The sequence below is a fragment of the Martes martes genome (assembly GCF_963455335.1).
Source record: "Martes martes genome assembly, chromosome: 6".
In the NCBI taxonomy this organism is placed as follows: domain Eukaryota; kingdom Metazoa; phylum Chordata; class Mammalia; order Carnivora; family Mustelidae; genus Martes; species Martes martes.
Genome location: NC_137893.1, coordinates 32654226 through 32672692, shown reverse-complemented (window position 1 = coordinate 32672692; position 18467 = coordinate 32654226).

Here is an 18467-nt window from a genome sequence, read left to right as displayed (position 1 = left end):
GACAACAAAACTACTGCCTTAATTACACGAAGATTGGAAGGTGTGTAACAGCATCTCAAGATGACTGAAGAAATTTCACGTGAAACACAAACCTCAAGACTAGCATTTAAATATGCCCAGATAAAAATTTTAGTTACATGAAGGCTACAGTCTTGATATTCTAATCCATTCTTCGATACATGCTACCGCTTACCTTTGGAACCAAAAGCCTACTAGCCCTTTTTAGCAACATGTAAATATATTTTCTAAAAATGAGTTACAGCCTTCATTGGAGATCTTCCGTTTCCCACAAAATCATGTAACGTAAGAATCGTGGGTGGTACGAAGGGATGGATTTCTAAGAATGAATTTCCTCTCGTGACATTATTTGTGTTTATCAGGTAGGTCAGATCTCATAGATGAAAGAAGTTTTCCCAAAGCCAATTCACAGCTTGCCACTACCCTCAGTATTTGAAGATGACATACCTTCTTGGTCATGAGTGTGCTCCACATGGAAGAGTGGAGGAAGAAACCAATGTCCAGTAACACTCTCCACTTGGAAAAATGACTCCTTAATTTTCAGATCTCTTAGACTTGACTACCCAGGTGTTTTATTAAAAAAGATCAACACTCCACAGCTGCATGTCAATGCCGTCGTCCCCCACACCCACCAGGTGGTTGGACTATGAGCGGCTAAAGAAACCTGAGAGCATTTCTCTTTTCTGTTTCCTTTGCCTGCCTCCTCTTCAGATCACTGTACAGCAGCAGCTTCAGGACCTGTCTTTCATTCTCCATACATCTACAGCCTCAGAGGTTGTGCTATGATGAGTCCCACACTTCCGTGCTAGCAGACTGGCTGAGTGCCAGCCCTTGTTGTGAATGGTCCTATCTTGTCGGCTCATGCAAAGTGTTGCCCATATCTGAGCCAGTGGGTTCAGAAGCAAGGTTCTGGCGAAGGCCTTCTAGGGCCCTGGATCACTACATTAGGGATCATCTCTATGCTCTGACCACTAAACCAGAGATTGTTCATGAGGGTTAAATGCATGTCAAAAGGAAGCAGATCACTGATGTGTTCTATGTATTCATAAGGCCATGGATTTTATCCCTAACCCTCCCATATTATTAAGAAGGTGAAATATGGTTTACTGAGTGATCCAAGAATAACCGAAATGACAACTGTGTTGGAGGTCAATTTAGATGAAGATAAACAAATTTGCATTATATATTTTTTAAGGTATAGAACTGAAGGCAAAGTCAAAGCTGGGAGTTGATGCTCATATTTATAGCTAAAAAAATTTAAAAATTTAAAACCCAACAACTTTAGGAGACTCTCCTGAAGATTTAACTGATTACTTAGGGAAGAGCCTGAACGCCTAGATCACACAATGGATTATCTCCTTCAGCACCTGTCATCAGACAGGTGAAGAACTTCTACCTCATTTTACAGCAGGCAACCAAATCCAGATGCCATTATTACTTGAGCGTAGGAAGCCAGAGAACCCAGATACAGAGCCTTGTAGCACCTGACCTCTAGGCCCCTTCCCCCAACCTTGAACTTCATCCTAAACCCAGGAGAATTCAGAGAAATAAAAATTCAGTGAATTTTAGAACTACAACTGTATCTTGTCCAAACTAGTTAAATTATTCATTATTTGAATGTTTTTTTTTCTTTTTAATAATGTCTTAACCTGGTAGGTTAATTTTTAAAAAGAGAAAAAATGAATGAAGAAAACATATAAAAGATGTTTGTAAACGTGGTGTCAATGTCTCTGAGCAATTGTGAAGAGCTGAGCAAATGCGTAGGTTAATAGTACAAATGCTTTCGGGGCACCTGGGTGGCTCAGTGGGTTAAAGCCTCTGCCTTCGGCTCAGGTCATGATACCAGGATCCTGGGATCGAGCCCCACATCGGGCTCTCTGCTCGGCGGAGAGCCTGCTTCCGCCTCTCTCTCTCTCTCTCTGCCTGACTCTCTGCCTACTTGTGATCTCTGTCTGTCAAAAAAATAAATAAAACCTTAAAAAATAAAATATACACAAAAAATAGTACAAATGCTTTCATTTCCAGAGTGGAAGAAAAGTGAAATTAGTAATGTAATGTAATTAAAACATGTTTTCTGTAACATGTTCTAGATATACTATTTGTTATGTCGTAGAACTGCTTATATCTTAAAGGTATTTATTTTGTGGAATAAATAAAACTTTGCTCTCTCCCCAAATAATTTTAATTTATAGCTGAGAAGAGTATGATTGACTATGTTTCATTATTTTTGAAAATCTTGTTTAATATTTTTGAAACAGAAAACCTAATGCCTGGTTTTCAGTTGTTTACCTCATTACTTTCATTTCATTACATAGTATTTTATTTCATTACACAGATGACAGCTATGCCACCTTTGCAGGCCCTATAGAAACAATATGAAATTTGCACTCAGCGTGAGGTTCATGGTGCCCATATACACATATTTCAAACTTTCCTGTGAATATGAAATCATAGTAGCTAAGTTTTTATTATATGTTTACTCATTTTTATAACAGTGTGGCTGAAAAGAACACCATACAAAGAAAGAGTCCAAGTGTCAAGACCTATTACAGAAGACCAGTAATTGCACAAATGAAAACAGATTTAGAGAAAGAGAGAGAGACAGAAAGAGGGATCCCCCTTTCCCTCAGGACACAGGACATCATCTACTGTGCATGCCAGACACATGAGCAGCTGCATGCTCTGTATTCAATATTAAACATTTATAGACACAAACTGCATGTAAAGAAAGTTTTCTTCACACCCCACCCCCACCACCGAACACATTCCAATTTAGAGACTCCTTGTTTTGGCACATTCTCCCTTGACTTTTGCTAGTTCACTCACTTATTGTCTCCCTCACTTCCGTTAGATTGGGAGTCCTGTGAGGACACAGAAGATTGCAGGATTCTTGGTGACCTTGTGGAGCGCCTCATGCTTACAGCTTAGTGTAGTACTTGGAATATACCTGGTGTCCGATATGCACTTGTTGAGGGAGTCAATGAATAAATCAATGAATTTTTGAACATAGTCATGAATAAGCTACCATGTGACTTCTCCCCTTTCCCCTTCCGTTGTCCTTTGCCTTTGCTTTGTCCTTTGGACACAAGCGCCATTAACTCTTGCTGAGCTCTGTGATTTCTCCTGGATTCTGCCACAACTTCCAAACACCTCATCTCATGTAGGTTCTGCCAGTACCTCCACTGGGTATTAATCATTCAAAAGGCATTGCTTCTGCTATGTCTGCCATCTTCTGCTTGGCCTCCTCGATAGACAGAGGGCTTTGCTATGGCTGTGTTGTCCCATTTTCCATGGAGAAGTGGGGTGAACAGTATCTAATAATACTAAATATAATGAAAATAGCTGACATGTACTGAATTTCCATAGTGTACCAGGCACTAAGTTGGCTTTTGATTTACTTGAGCCACATCTAATTCTTATAATGTTCCATCCCTTTCACACATGAGATTAAATAGCTTAAAGTCACATTCCTAATCATTAGCTAAGCTGAAATTCAAGGCCAAGTCTCTTCAGTTTCAATATCAACATTCTCTTCACCACACTATATAACCACTACCGAAGTTGCATTGCCTGTACCTTGGTATTTTATATAGATGTTATTGATAGTTCAAAGTTTCCCCACCCACTAGTGGGTGCAGCAAGAGTTTGTGGGTGATTCTTCTAGAAACACTCCTCACCTCTAGTCACAAGATCTAGTTTGTCCAATTCTCTATGTGCTTTTTAGCAGAAAAGGTCTCTTTACTTTCAAATTTCTAGAAACACACCTCACTAAAGAGAGCTTTATGAGGGTAGAGCCAAGTCTTGTTTTCTCTATTCCTAGGTCCACGACAGTATCTAGCATATCATAGCATTGAACACTTTTTGAATTTACGAATTGAATTGAATTGCACTGGAGACACAACTCATGGACACACAAGTTAACAAGATAAATAAGTACAGAGAATACTGGTCAGAGGATCATTCTCAGTATAAGTTTAATACCAACTTAACCGCTATCTTTTTTTGTTGTTGTTGTTAACATATAATGTATTATTTGCTTCGGGTATACAGATCTGTGAATCATCAGTCTTACATAATTCAGGGCACTCACCATAGCATGTACCCTCCCCAAAATCCATAACCCAGCCATCTTGAGTGGGTTACTTAATCTTTCTGATTCTCTGTTATCCCATTTATAATAGAAAGACAACTAATCTTTCATTGGATAGTTGTAAAGATCAAATAAAAAAGCAAGGAAAACAATCTAGCATAGTAGTTGGACTATTTACAGGCCTGTGCCTTCAGTCATGGTACCGCCATCAGTTAAACGTTGCTCTACTGTCAAGGATCACATCGTTACAACCTCAGTGCTTTCTAAAGAATCTGTAAAGTCCAAAGCAGAAGAAAGAAGGGAGCTGTGTAAAGCAAGAATGGCTTGAAAGAATTGACCTTGGGTAGGCTTATCTTCTCTGCTGATTGGTTTGTCTTCCTCCATCACTGATGATTTTGATCCACCACCAGAGCGACTGTTAGCCGTTTGGCTCCCCCAAGCATCCTGTCTCTTTCCTTTCCCTCCTACCAATATTCTTAGTATCTATCTTAAATTGGTGTCCTCCCCGGCCCCTCTAGCTTGGCTTTATCTCAGTTCTCATCTCTCTCCCAGTTAGAATAAAGCAAATCCCACAACTTTCTCTTTTTCAAATGATACTAATGTAGAAAATCCAAATCTGCTGGATTTTCTGGGGTCATACCAATTCCAAAAGTTATCCCCATATATCCATAGAATATCCTGGGAGGAAAATTCTTATTTCCAATTTCATTTTGTCATAGAAAAAAAAAGGCTTTTGCTGGGCCATGTGCCCCCTTTTCAGTTCAGAACATATCCTTGAGTTATCCTGTATCCAAGAAAAGGGAGTCTCTTGCTCCTTTTCCTTCTTTCTATTCAAAATGAGTTTACCCCTATCTCAGATCTCACCCTTCAGGCTGAGGGGCATTGTATTTTAAATAGGCTTATGTGGGCCAGCCTTAAAACCAAACAGTGATTTATAACATTGATTCTTTGGGAAAGGGTATTTATGTCCCACATGACCATCTAACAAACAAATTTTTGTAACCCATCCCCATCTGTAAGTTGGAGGCTGCCCTTATTAGGAAGAAAGCAGTAAAACAAGAATTCATATCCCTCACATTAGCATTGCTGGAGAAGACAGAATTGTGTGATAATTGTTTAATTGATGAGCATAAAAGGAATGTTTTATTTAAAGCAACACTTTTGAATCATTTCCTTTGACTCTATTTCAGTTGTCTGCCTAATAACATTTTAGCAATCTTTTTTTCCTACATTTTCTTTTCCTTTCCTTCACCAACACTCAGGAAGATTTCATTCTAGTCCTGAGCATATTATTTGCTTTTCAGTAGGCTCTGGTGGTAATAAAGCATTACTCATTTTTCTGCTTTATTTCCTTGAGACACAGAGCAAACATGCAGTAAGTGATAGCTCTGTTCAAAAGCCACTGTATAAAACAAGTGAGCAAGGCTCCTGGCCCCTATCTCATCATGGAGGAATCGAATGATTTCCAGAACCACACAAGACAATAAATTAAGTGAAGGAATTTGTATCTCCTGAAAACTTTCACCATAATTCCTCCAAAATACTTTAGAATAATTCATTCTGTTTTTATGGCAACACTCTCAAGCTGGCACTCTTTCTCATTGATTCTAATGAGAAAGGGAAGTTACTCTTGTGTATGATTCTGTACTGAGATTATCAAATTACATAAGACCTCTTTTGTTCTGTCATTTGGTTTTCCTTTTTATTTTAAGATTACATTAACACATCAGATTTTGCCGAGAACTCACTTGCAGTTTTCACCAAATGCTTCCCACGAGGAAAATGGTGATTTTCTTCACGACTGCAAACCAAGAATAGTGTGGTTTTCTCTAGACGAGAGAAACTGGAGAATTCTTTCTCTGAGAGCATAAAGCAAACTGATTTAAGTCAAAGAGGTGTTATAACTCCTGTGGGAAAGCTACATTCTTTACTTTTGAAGTATTCCCAGCAAAAGTCTAGGAGATCTCACCAGTAGTCACACCATGATCCGTTCTATCTTAGTTACTTGCAAGTCCTAAGCAGGTCATTATAATTTATACTTACTAACCATGTAAGTAAGGATAAGACTCCTAATCACTATGAATAATCTTGAGTCTTCTCCATTTTTTAAAGTAATAAAAAGCATGTTAATAAAAGAGTGTTAAATTGTTAAAGTGATTAAAAATATTTGTATTCATGTCATTTTTTAATCTGTTATAACAAGAACCTTAGAAACAGTCCTTTTAAAGGATTTACGAGTATAACATAGCATGCCTATCCTTCCTTCTTAATAAACATTCTTGGTATTGAAAATGAATGAAACATATCACCAGTTTAATCCACAGGATTTATTTAATATTATGGAAGGATCAATGTAATGGAGAGTTAAGGTAAACTCTGGTTTGAGACTTCCTGGGTTCGAGTCTCAGCTCTCCCACAGGTGGGCTGTGGGACAATGGAAAAGACACCGCTTTCTTTCTCTACCTCTGCTTTTTCACCTATAAAATGAGAGTAAAGACTGTCTCAGCCCTATGTGGTTGTTGAGATGATTAATATGCTTAGAAGAGGGGCACCTGGATGGCTCAGTGGGTTAAAGTCTCTGCCTTCCGGCTCGGGTCATGATCCCAGAGTCCTGGGATGGAGCCCCACATCGGGCTCTCTGCTCAGCAGGGAGCCTATTTACCCCTCTCTCTGTCTCTGCCTGCCTCTCTGCCTACTTGTGATCTCTGTCTGTCAAATAAATAAATAAAATCTTATAAAAAAATATGCTTAGAAGAACCCAGCACCTTGCATGTGGGAATATGCACTGATATCTTAAATTAGTAATGTGCATTTTGGGGTGTTTTGACATTATATTTGATAGTTTTCCCTAAAATAAAACAGAATGTAAAATGTTAACATATATTTGTGGTTAAAGAAGTTTTAATTTTGGCTCTTGACTCTTGATGATGATGACAGGAAATTCTGTGTTCAGCTTTTCACTCTTAACAACTCAATTTTTAATAGATAGTCGATACCTAAAATATGTAAGCTTTTCTAATCTGAGGCTAATCTTTGCTAACTATATCTATAATTTAGTTTCACTATTCATAAGCAAATAAGTACAGCAGTGTATGCCGGAGGACAAACATAGAGGAAGAAAATAAAATTCTCGCACAGTATGTTTCACCTGGTTTGGCAAACTTAAGCTGGTGAATAATGTTGACCCAGGGAAATTAGTTTGAATCCTTGAGTTGTGTCCGAAATATTAGACAATAAAGTTTCATAGAAAATTGGGAAGATACACAGTTTCCCAGACTCGTGATTTTTCTATGTTCTTTGTAGGAACACGGAGTCTAGCAGCCGCTACTGAGCTTAGCTATCTTCAAAGTAGCTCAGGGATACAGAGTCTCACATTTCTGAGTTTAGCAATCTGGAGACATATGGGGAACGTGTGAGCTGGTCAGCAATCAGTGGTGCTTGATTCTGTTGCAGAATATCAATTAAGGGAGAGAATAGGCTAATGTTCTTTCCACTAGAGAAATGACTAGAATATTATGTCTCCCTTAGCCTACCCAGTGACAGCTGACTTGTGCCCATAAACTTTGGCACACAGACCTATTAGTTCACCTACTTCGATAAGCTTTATTTTCATTAATGTACTCAAGCTGTGACTTTGTCATAATTTTCCCCATGGGCATTCATATTTGGAGTGCTCTACTGTGCACACAGATATTGGCACACCCTGGAACACGGTCTTGAAATCGCCACACACAATTTACTGAAAGCAGTGTGGCTGTGCTCTGAAGATGATCTACTGTTGTTAAGTGACTGAGTGCTGAGCATTGCTTCGTTCATGAAAGGGGGAAAAAATATCTACCCTCTCAAATGTCTGGATTTTGTGTAAAAAAAAAAAATAGAATGAAATGGAAGAAAGAGAGAGAGAGAGAAAGAGAGTGCGCACACAGAGAGCTTATCCCTGTTTACATTTTCATCCTGTGTCTACTGGATTGATCCCCTACTTCATGTCAGCTCACCAGGCTGACAGCAATTCTAGCAGAGAGACACAGGGTAAGAGGGACTTTGATTCATCCCCTCCCCCTAAGTCCCTGCCTGTCATTGTCTGCTCCTGAGTAAGCAAAGTGAATATGGTCAGAGAGGTCTGGGGCTGCTGGAGCTGTGTTTTCCAATCTCAGGGGCAGCCACCTTCTCATCAACAAATCCATGCAAGCATTCTATGCATTATGCCGCTTTTCACTCACAAGTTTTGTTCTTCACTAGAGAAGCACTTAGCCCAAATAAGACAATTCACCATGGAAGTGTGTGTGTGTGTGTGTGTGTGTGTGAATGATAGAAAATTTAGAAGGTTTTTTTTTTTAAGGCTTCATCCTTATTTTTAAAACGTTAATTTTCCCCCTCCCCCTTAGTTCTTCCAAAAACTGCTCTGTGATGTGATCACAAATACTCATGTGCATAAATTCCCATTATCATAATAGGAGCACTGCAGTGAGGCTTCTTCTGAAAATAAATTACTCTGTAGAATATATTAGGAGGACTAAACCCAAACAAGCTAAATTGTGTGTTCTCCCATCCCGTAAGTTAAGCATTTGAAGATACAAAACCAATTGCATTTTTCATTTCATACGTATTTTGTTTTCTTGTTTTATTTGCATCTTATCTGGTTCATCTATTTTCTCTCTCTCTCCCTCTTTTTAAGTTAGAAGACATTTCAATTATTAAATTTCTTATTTTCTTTCAGTTGTCTTAATCATTCTGTTAGCTGCCCCTCTCTTTTCAACACATTGTAGTCCATGTCAATATCCATGGCTGACTTCAAACACATGAATATGTATGTTCTCAAAGAGAGGAGAGGCGCCCACCAGGGTGTGTTTATTAAGGGCAGTGTAAAGACGGAACAGGCTGAAAGTGTGAGTTCTGTGTCCTGATACTGCATAGCCTTGAGTTGGTCACCAACTTTGCTTTCTCTCTCCTCTTTTCTAAAACAGGGACAGACAGACCAGCTCCCCAACCAATCTCCGAAGGAGGGTGTTAATGTCTATAAAGTAATGTATAGGAAAGAACAGTCAGCATTAGGAGAAAAAACGTTATTAAATTCAAGATGATTCCTGTAAATGACCCTCATTCTAGAATTTCTGGTAAATATTTGTTAGTAACTCTTGGATATGTTTGTAGGTTTAGTTTAAAATTTTAAACTACTGGGGAAGTGATTACAATTAACCTGTGTTCAAAAGGGCTAGGATTTCAACGGCTGCATTACAGCAGGGTTTATCCTTAGGGATGAAGGTTACCGAGAATATTAAAATCACCTTAAAATGACCCAGAGGTGTCGATGCCTTTCTTGCTCCCAGTTGGTAACCACCACTGTCATTGATTCAAGGGTAGACAGTCAGCTAATTAAGAATTATCTTTGATATCATCTGGATTGATTTAAAAAATGTATGAAATTTTACTTGATGTCTTTTAGAAACGGAGCTTTTAGGGGCTTTCTTTTGAATTCAATATGAGCTTGAATTATGTGTCAAATGGATACATTCAAATATCTTTAAGTTAAGGTTGAAACTTGTTTAAGATTATGTTTGGCATGAAAGGCATAAACCAGCCTACTGCCTTTGTGAATGTATCAGACAAATGCTTTTCATGATCCTGTGCATTTTATCTTCTCTGGGGCCAGCTCCACTCAGTTTTCTCCTGATTTGTAAAAATGAAAACCACACGTGTAAGAGTTGATATTTGACCAAGTATAGAGGTTCATAAGAATTTTATTCTTTTTTTCAGATGTCCATGTTCCTTTTTTTTATGTGTTTTTCCCACTTTTGTCTATTAGGAATGGTGATTTTTTTTACATCAATTTACATTGCTTATGCCATTTTCATGTCTTGGCTGGCTGGGAAGTGGCTGCATACTGGACTTTTCAATGACACACAGAAAAAAAGCGAACTCCCTCAAGCTAAGCGGAAAAAGGATTTAAAACTCAGTGTGCATCCCTATTAGGGGCAAGAGAGCCTATTGCAGAAACAAAGAGTGAAGAGAAAATTCTATCCTTGGAAGCTTCACAACAACACAACCACAGCTTTTCATGTAATAGCTCAAATGTTCCCACTACAGCCATTAACAATGTAATGAAACAAATCACTTGCTATCTGTCACAATTATGATCGATGGAATCCAACTGGTCTAACTTGGGAGAAAAAAAATCACATCTCAGAATGGATCCATTTTAGAAAATAGCAAAGTTTGGGAGGGAGGGATGACACTTATTTCCCATAAACAATATAGGCAGGCAGCCATTTGATCTATCTAAACCAATAGATTACTGTCTTGATATATCTTTCCCCTGCAATTTTCTCTTTTATTTTATTAGGCCTCGTAGAGGATTTCTGGCTGCCCATGTGAATGAGAGAACAGGTTTAGGACCACACAGAAAGTAATACTGAGATATATAGTGAAACAGTGTTAGTGTCACTCAGTCTTTACTCTGCAGGTAAATACTCTTACTTTCTTTGGTTTTCATTTCTCTGATTAGGCTTCTTTATTCCTGTCATCTTCAGAAATCTCTAGAAATATTAATAGGCGGTAAGAGTTACTATAATATTTAAGAAATAATAGCAAAGACCTACACTGAGAGTATATAGTACTGTTACATGAGGTATGGGGCCAATGGTTTCATCATATACTTCAGAAGTCAGTTTTGTTTTATAAGTTGCTTATGAGTTGAAACATCTTCTCCTTTTAAAAGGGGAAGTATATGCAGAAGATGCCGAATTGAAATTGACCCGCAGGGCAAAATGTAATAACAATCATAGGTATTACTTACTAAATACCTGCCATGTATCAGATAAACACACGTCTGATCCAAACCCATACTGCACTCCTATGGTCTTAGTAGCTCATTTTTCTTTTTTTTTTTTTTTAAGATTTTATTTATTTATTTGACAGACAGAGATCACAAGTAGACAGAGAGGCAGGCAGAGAGAGAGGAAGGGAAGCAGGCTCCCCGCTGAGCAGAGAGCCCAACGCGGGGCTCGATTCCAGAACCCCGGGATCATGACCTGAGCCGAAGGCAGAGGCTTTAACCCACTGAGCCACCCAGGCGCCCCAGTAGCTCATTTTTCAACCTCTTTTTATACATGGGGAAATGGAATTTTACAAAGCCTAAGAGACTTTCTCAAGAGTAACAGGATAGTAAAGTGCCAGAACTGGAATTAGAACATAGAAATGTCTTCCTCGGAGCTCTTGTTGTACCCATTAAAGAAAATTTCCTCAAATTTAAGAATTCTTTCATACTTAAAAATACACAAGCACATTAGTCATAGTTAACAGTACCTATTCAACACCATAAAGCTTAAAAATGAAACACCATCATTGGGAAGAACAATGGGAACCAATGTATACAACAATATAGATCATAATGGGCACTGAAATCCTGTGGGCAGTACCTATTAGAAGGAATCAAGCAGATAATCCAAAATTGTACTATCAGTGAAATAAAGAAATCGAAACATAACTGCACACACATACACACACACACACAGTCGTAAAGTACAGCCCCTGGAGAATATGTTCTACATTCCCAGCTGGAGAAACTGTGCCCTCCGTCAGATGGAACACGAAGGATGCTCAGGGCTGAGTGTTATGGCTGCATTTGGGGAACTAGGAGGTGAAAATGTGCTGATTATCCTAAACAGAGCCATGCTATTTTCCTAACAGGAACACATTATGTAAACACATTTCATCACTGACTCCTGAGTTAAATAACTGCCACCCCAACCTTGAGGAAGGTGTGTTTCTATCCAAAGGCAGAAGAGTGGCCATATGAATCCAAGCCTGAAGGTATCTGTTCCTCTGTTTATCTCTCTTTTAGAGAAAGGCAAGGATTTTAGGAGATGACTTGATTGTGCAGAAAAAACAAGAAAGAAAAGAAAAGAAATGCTTGAGATGCAAATGAATTTAAATTTCATTCATGGGACATGAAAAACGAATGGATGCATGAGGTGGGAGAGGGAAGCTTGTCTCACAGAGTTGGGTCAAAGAGATTATTTTGAAGTAACACATTGGCCTCATTGGAAAAGTGAGATGAAGCAAGGCATGGAGAGCTCTTAGAGGACAGGAAATGTGGCTTTCCTGTGTTTTCTAAAAAGGTGAGCACCTTGCCCTCTGTGGATCCTAATAAATATTAATAAAGGGGGATAAAGAAAGTGGTTTCAAGGACCCAAATTAAGAAGTGACTAAGCTCTGAATAATAATCTGGTGCTAGAAATGGCTGATACTTAGCACATTTTGGGTACTCCAAAAATAATGATTAAATAATAACCAGAAGGGTAGAGTTAATTATCTTCCTCTCAGGAGAAATTATGTTTTTAGAAGTGGTTAAAGAAAGTTTTGTACTGGAAAAGGAAGAACTTAAAAGAATGATGACTATTCCCAAAAAGGCAGGAGATTATTAGTGCAATAAAAGCTAAGAATGGACTCAAAGTTGAAATGAGGTTCTGTATTCCAAACTGTGAATGAGGTTCTATATCCCCACGTGCCCCCCCCCCAAAAAAATCCATTCCATTGAATAAATGTCTAAATGAGAAAAAAGAGAATGATTTCTCTTTCAAGGACCAAACTGCAGAGTAAAGGACTTTGCAATACTTAATTTTATACGTTAACTTGACTGGGCTAAGGGATGCCCGGATGGCTGGTAAAACATGATTTCTAGGTGTGCCTGTGAGGATGTTTCCAGGAGAGATCAACATTTGAATCAGTAGAGAAAGTAAAAAAGAGCTCCCTCACCAATGGGGGAGGGCATCATCTGGTCCACTGAGGGCCCAAATAGAACAAAAAGGCAGAAGAAGGTCCAATTTTCTCTTTGTTTGAGATGAAGCATCCACTCTCCGCCTGCCCTTGGACACTGGTGGCTTTATTGCTGGACTTTCGCACCTCCAGGATTGACGCTCTCAGCTCCCTTAGTTCTCAGACCCCTGGACTTGGACTGAACTCCACCATCAGCTTTCCTGGGCCTCCACTTTGCACACAGCTGACTGTGGGACTTCTCAGTCTCCATAATCACATCAAACAATTCCTATAATAAATCTCCTCTTATATCTACATATATTCTATTGGGCCTGTTTCTTTGGAGACTGTCGACTAATACAGTCTCCATCCCAGCTCCTGTCCCTTTCAGCATTCTCTTACTGTTTTCCAGCACATTTTTGTTTTCAAACTCAAGTCTAACTATAAAGACTAGAACGGATTTACCAAGTTGAAGACAGAAATGACAGATTGTACAGCAACTTGAAAATGAAAGAGATAAACAGACATCAGAAAGAAACAAACAAAAACATGTTTTCCATAGTACACAAGAGGACTAAATAGTTGCAGAGCTCATTCTGAAAATGGAATGTGGAAGTCAGGCCTATTATTTAAATTACTAATCCTCCAGTAACTCCGATCAGGTGGATATAGATAGCTAAGAAAACAAAACAAAACACAATAGAACAGTGGTTCAGTCATGCTGGATCGCCACCGTGTTTCAAATTTTCTGAGCTATCCAAATTGAGTTGAGAACTGCCTGTTTTGTGCTCAAATTCATATCTGTAGTCTACTTTTATTATAACACATTTCTCCCATTGATTTGTTTATACTTTGGTTATGTCCCTTATACTGTGAGGTTTTCGAGGGCACTAACCATACCTCACTCATGTTTAGCCTATTCTGGGAAATAGTTAGCTCAATAATTGTTTGTAGAAATTAATTGAATCAAATTAAAATGATAGCACAGGTTTAAAACATTAACTAATCCCAATTGGTGGCTCCGTATTACCCACAGGACTTAATTATGATCTTATATAGACTTGCTAGTGAGAATGATCCTCGAAACCCACAACAATGGCATCACCTAGGAGCTTGTTAGAAATAGAAACTCAATTCTCGGGCCCCACTCCAGACCTACCGAATCAGAATCTGCATTTTAACAAGATCCCCAGGTGATTCATCTGCACATTTGAAGTTTGAGAAGCATAGATCTATCTACCGTAAGTCAATTTTCACATACGCATTTTTCAATAAGCATTTATTGTGTATCTACTATGTGCAAAGCATGGCTCAAAGCACGGTGGGTAGAAAAACAAGATTTACAGCTCTTATAAAGCTTGCACTTCTAGCAGGAAAGACAAATGATAAAAACTCCCTTATAATGAATTATTTAATTGAATATAATGATTGCTCTGTTGGAGAGGTATAGGAGCTATGAGAGATAGACCTAGCCTGGGGAATAAGGGAAGGTTTCCCTGAGTAGCTGATGTTTGAACTGAGATCTGAAGAATGAGTAGGAGTTAACTAGAGAAAAGCCTGACGAAATGAAGAAGGGCCTTTAGGAAAGGGGAGAGCATACGAGAAGACTCTGGGACAGAAATAAGTGTAGCATTTTGGAGAAACTTAAAACAGCCAATGTGACTGTAGTTCAGAGAGTAAGGCAGACAGTGAAAAGAAATGAGACATAGCTGGGACACATCATTCAAGACCTTGAAGATAATGTTGGAGATTTTGACTTTGATCCTAAGAGCATTGAAAAGCTATTAAAAAGTGTTAAGCAGGGTAATAATATGAAAATATATATATATTTTAAAAAGGCTCTTGGCTACATTATGGAAAATAGAAGAAACTCAAGGATGAATGCAAGGAGACTATTCTGGTTACCTATTGCTCACTAACAAAACTTTGTGATTTAATGCAACTATTTTATTTTGCACACATTTTGTGAGTTAGAAATTTGGGAAGGATTCATCGGGTAGTTCTCTTCTGATTCCTGTGGTATCAGTTGAGGCAGCTGGGGTTGGAATATCTAAGAGCAAATGTCTGCTGCCTTGGTTCTCATTCTCTCCCTAACTCTCCCTCCTATCCTTCCATTCTCTCTCTCCTCCTCACCAAGACATCCTCCAGTCCCTCTGCCCGTAGTTTGGGTTGCTAATAGCATGGTAGTCTCAAGGGTCCAAGAGTGAATGTTACAAAAACAAGTAAAGCTGCTAGATTTTTAAGGCTTGAGTCTGGAAATCAGCGTGAATGAAAGCAGTCAAGAAGCCAGGCCAGATTCATGGGGAGGCTATTTAGACTATCTTCCCCTTGCCCCTGACACAGTTACACACAGAGTGAAAAAGGAAAGAATTTGAAACCATCTTTAATCTACCACAGGAAGTTGACAATTATGAAAATAATATGTTATCCTAACACCAAATTCCATTTTCTAATTTGGAAGAAAGCTTCATGTGAATCTTAAGTCAAAATGTGTCAGATAGGTCCATCTCCTGATAGCCATGGACATATTTCGTAGGCTTGACCAATCAAAATGGTCCCAAATGGAACTATGACTGTGAGGGAAGTGACCTTGGCTACATTATCTGTATTTTTTCTTCCCATGGTTTCTGAGGATATACAAAAGCCACCTCTCCAGTATTCAATTGTCAGTTACCTGCCCAATACCCTTAGATTATTTTTCTAAGTTAGTCACCTAGAGTTGGTTTCTATTGCCTAAAACAGAATCCTGATCATTTGAGTAGTTCAAGCAGGAGTTAATGGTAATCTTCACTCAATGGCAGCAATGGAAAGAATTAACAGAATCAAATCATGTTAAACAGGTCAAATATACAGTGTTGGGTAAAATATGAGGATGAGAGAAAAGCTTGTCAACTATGGATATGGACATTAGAAGAGGGTGACATTTTAGGGGTTCTCCCATGTTTTAAGTTTTGAACATGTTGATCTTGAAATACCTATGAGAGATCCAAACTGACATCTTGTGTGGGTAGTTCTATATATCATTTACAGTTTACATATGAAGTCTGGATAGAAACAGAAATATGGGAATAATTAGTTTATAAATGTCAAATAAAGCCATGAGTGGATGGCTTTATGGATGGATATGGTTCCATATCCATATGGATGAGTGAGCCCGGAAGAAAAAGAAACAATTTCTTTCTCTGTATCTATTCTCTGGTCAACAGATTTTTAATTGAACAGAGGATGTTCCTCTATAATCTTTTCACTTAGGCGTCTCTCCAGAAAGAGTCTGCATTATTGCTTTGATGAAGTACTTTAGGAGAGATACAATTATTAGACTCAAAGGGACTCTTTTCAGAGATTTCCAAAACCTGTCATCCTTGAAGTAGCAAGACACATAAAGAGCTTAGTGCAGAAGTAAGTTGGGTTCTCACTCCTCAACTTTTGGCTCCCTAGGTACCAAATAGCATTGTGATCAGAAACCAACAAATATTCCTGTGAAAACTCCTCTTGAAATTTTTGAAATTCCTAATTAAGAATCTTATAAGTACAAAATGACAAACTATTTTCTAATAATTCATGCCAGATCTTGATTTTTTCTAAGAGTAGAGAATTTGTTGTCTGTAAAAGAAAAGTGCATATAAATAAATGTGTTTAGAAGACATTAATAGAGTCTGCCTAATTCCATAGAAGGGTCACCATGCATCCTAGGCATGGAGTTGAATCTTGTATAGTTAAGTGCTTGATATTTTTGCCCCAAGACAGGAGGCTCTGGGGACTAATTCATGCTAACCAAATTCAGGCATGATAAATAAATCAGAATCCTAATTTATAGATTTATATTGACGTGTATATAGACATTTCAGTTGGTGTACAATCCTCTCTCCTATAAAAATATGTCTTTGGGAAACCAAATCACTATCAAAATTTTCTTGGTGAATAGAGAGAATATTTTCCAAAATTTATTTGGTGGGACACAAGTTTGAAGTCATGACACAAGTCAAGTCATGTTAAATTTCCCCTCCTTCCCCTAAAAGGGATTTGGTGATCAAGAGAATGTATCTCTCACATTTTCTGTGTGTCAGGAATTCAGAAATGGTTTGGCTGGGCAAAACTTGGGATCTTTAATGCATTTGCTGTGATATGATATCTGAGATCAGAAGAATGGATGGCTTGAGCAGCTACATGCTGGCCAGTCATCTCTCTCTCTCTCTTCTTAATATACCCTCAACATTTTCCATGTGGTCAATTCCACTTTTTTATAGATTTGATTTATTCATATGACAGGGCATGATACAGCAAGAGAGGGAACACAGCAGAAGGAGCAGGAGAGGAAGCAGGCCCCTGCTGAGCAGGGAGCCCAACGTGGAGCTCAATCCCAGGGATCATGACCCGAGCCGAAGGCAGTTGCCTAACGACTGAGCAACCCAAGCACCCCTCCATGCGCTGTTTTTATTTGGGCTGATTTGGGCTTGTTCACAGTGTGCTAGCCTCATGGTATTTGGACTTCATGCATTGAAGCTTGAACTTTTAACAGGAGTATTCCACCAAATAAGGTGGAAATTGCATCACCTTTTCTGACCTGGCCTTGGAAGTCATGCAGCATCACATCTGCTGCCTTTTGTTGGTTACAAGCAAGTCATAAGCTTGCCCAGATTTGAGGGGAGGGAACAAAGACCTCACCTCACAATGGAAGGGGTGCCAAGGTCGCATTTCAGAACAGCACTTGGAATGTGAGATAATGTTGTGGCCCGCTTTAGCAAACGCAGAGTGTCACACTAGGTGTATATCATGGTCATGTAACTCAACATCTCAGAGGCTCAGACACCTCACACTGGAAGAAAGGAATGAAAAGAAATAAAGGGAAGAAAAAAGTCCTGATTTTGGCATCTACAAATCCATTATAGCAAACTATAAGTATTAAATACATGTATCAATCAACGTTGACACAAATATCATTCCTTCCTTGCCTCCAATCTTTATTTCACCTATTTCTGTATTATTAACCATCTTGAACATCTGTTTCTCATCTTTCGTGATTGAAGTTCCATCTGTATGCCAGCAACTCTCAATTAATATCTCAAACTAAGACCTCTCACCCAAACTCGGGACTCGCAGATCAAACTGCCTGTACAAACTTTACCCCCTAGAAAGAATTAAGATCTTCTTATAATAAAGAAGCACAGGGCTTAGACCAAAACTACTTCTTTTCTTGAGCTGCGGAATATACTTGCCTTAGACTTGCTTGCCACTTGGGTGGTGGCTCTCTGAGTGTGACCTCTAGACCAACAGGGTCCGTATCACCTAAGAACTAGTACTGTGTGTTCTTGGCATCACCCAGCTCTCCTGAATCAGAAATTCAAGGTGTGGGGCCCAGAAATCACGTTTTCACAAGCCCTGCCCATGACTCTGCTGCACACTCAAACTTGAGAACCACTGTCTTAGGCCAGATGCTTCTGAGGTCTGAGGACCGTTAACTTAGTTCTTCCTCACTCACTACCTCATATTTCTCTCTCTCATTCCCATTTTATTATGGCCAACCTAATGCTCATAAGCTATAAAACCTCTTCTAATTGCCAGTAGGCAGAGCAGAATTCCATTTATATGCTTCTCATGTTGCAAC